Source organism: Heterodontus francisci, unplaced genomic scaffold (genome assembly GCF_036365525.1).
Source record: "Heterodontus francisci isolate sHetFra1 unplaced genomic scaffold, sHetFra1.hap1 HAP1_SCAFFOLD_148, whole genome shotgun sequence".
Classification (NCBI taxonomy): Eukaryota; Metazoa; Chordata; class Chondrichthyes; order Heterodontiformes; family Heterodontidae; genus Heterodontus; species Heterodontus francisci.
This window is the reverse complement of record NW_027142345.1, coordinates 1233080-1235145: the sequence shown is the minus strand read 5'-3', so window position 1 is coordinate 1235145 and position 2066 is coordinate 1233080.

Genomic DNA, 2066 nt, shown 5'->3' with positions numbered 1-2066 from the left:
ATAACCTCGCGGCTCTTAAACTCAATCCCCCTGTTAATGAAAGCCAACACACCATACGCCTTCTTAACAACCCTATCAACTTGGGTGGCAACTTTGAGCGATCTATGGACATGGACCCCAAGATCCCTCTGTTCCTCCACACTACCAAGCATCCTGTCTTTAAGCCTGTATTCTGCATTCAAATTCGACCTTCCAAAATGAATCACTTCACACTTTTCCAGGTTGAACTTCATCTGTCCCTTTAATTCCTGTTTCCTAATCCATTGATGTTTCACAATGTACTGAACTGTCCCAATCCATTGAAATAACTCAGTCTATAGAATTTCCCAATCCACTGATATTTTCCAGTCCATTGACTTTACACATGCACCAACATGTGTATTTACACTGTGACCCAGACTAAATTCAGAGAGGAGCTGAAGAAGGCGGTGAAATACCCTTTCAATCTCATTGTTAAATTAGTGAAATCATCGGAAGAGAGAAACACTGGAACTAAACCCCATTTCGTATTCTAGTCCCTACACTCCCCACAGGACAGAAAATGAAGATTACATTCACAGCACTGAGTACTGAAATGATTTTTAATCTGATTCTGAGTAGACATATTGTTGAGAATCTGACCTGTTGAGGAGGGACTTGCTCTGCCCGCCCTCTCACCATCTCCATCTGCTGATGTCCCTGTCTCACTGCAGTTACTTTCCCCCTCTCAACATCTCCATCTGCTGGTGTCCCTGTCTCACTGCAGTTACTGCCCCCTCTCAACATCTCCATCTGCTGATGTCCCTGTCTCACTGCAGTTACTGCCCCCTCTCAACATCTCCATCTGCTGTTGTCCCTGTCTCACTGCAGTTACTGTCCCCTCTCACCATCTCCATCTGCTGGTGTCCCTGTCTCACTGCAGTTACTTTCCCCCTCTCAACATCTCCATCTGCTGTTGTCCCTGTCTCACTGCAGTTACTGTCCCCTCTCACCATCTCCATCTGCTGGTGTCCCTGTCTCACTGCAGTTACTGTCCCCCTCTCAACATCACCATCTTCTGTTGTCCCTGACTCACTGCAGTTACTGCCCCCTCTCACCAACTCCATCTGCTGGTGTCCCTGTCTGACTGCAGTTACTGCCCATCTCAACAACTCCTTCTGCTGGTGTCACTGTCTCACTGCAGTTACTGTCCTCCTCCCACGATCTCCATCTGCTAGTGTTCCTGTCTTACTGCAGTTACTGCCCCCCTCTCACCCTGTCCATCTGCTGGTGTCACTGTCTCACTGAAGTTACTGTCTCTTCCCACCATCTCCATCTGCTGGTGCCCCGTCTCAGTGCAGCTAAAGACTGCTCTCACCAGCTCCATCTGCTGATGACACTGTATCATTGCAGATACTGTCCCCTCTCACCATCTCCATCTGCTGGTGTCCCTGTGTCACTGCATTTACTGTCCACTCTCACCATCTCCATCTGCTAGTATTCCTCTCTCACGGCAGTTACTGCCTTTAACCATCTCCTTCAACTGGTATCCGTGTCTCACTGCAGTTACAGCCCCCTCTCAACTTTTGCAGTTTTAGTGTCACTGTCACACGACTGTTAATACCCCTTCTCATCATATCCATCTGCTGGTATCTTTGTCTCACTGCATTTACTTTGCCCGCTCACCATCTCCACCTACTGGTGTCCATCTCTCAATGCAGTTACTGCCCCCCACTCACAATCTCCACCTGCTGGTGTCCCAGTCTCACTGCAGTTTCTGTCCCTCTCACCATCTCCATCCGCTTGTGTCCCTGTCCCGCTGCAGTTACAGCCCCCCTCTCACAACCTCCATCTGCTGGCGCCCCCGTCTCACTTCAGTCACTGCTTCCTGTCAATATCTATACCTGCTGGTGTCGCTGGCTCACTGCTGTTACTGTCCCCCTCTAACTATCTCCATCTGCAGGTGTCCCTGTCTTACTGCAGTCACTGCCCCTCTCACCAGCTCCATCTGCTGGTGCCCTGTCTAACTCCAGTTAACGCCCCCTTCTCACCATCTCCAACTGCTGGTATCCCTGTCTCACTGTATTTACATCCCCCTCTCATCATCT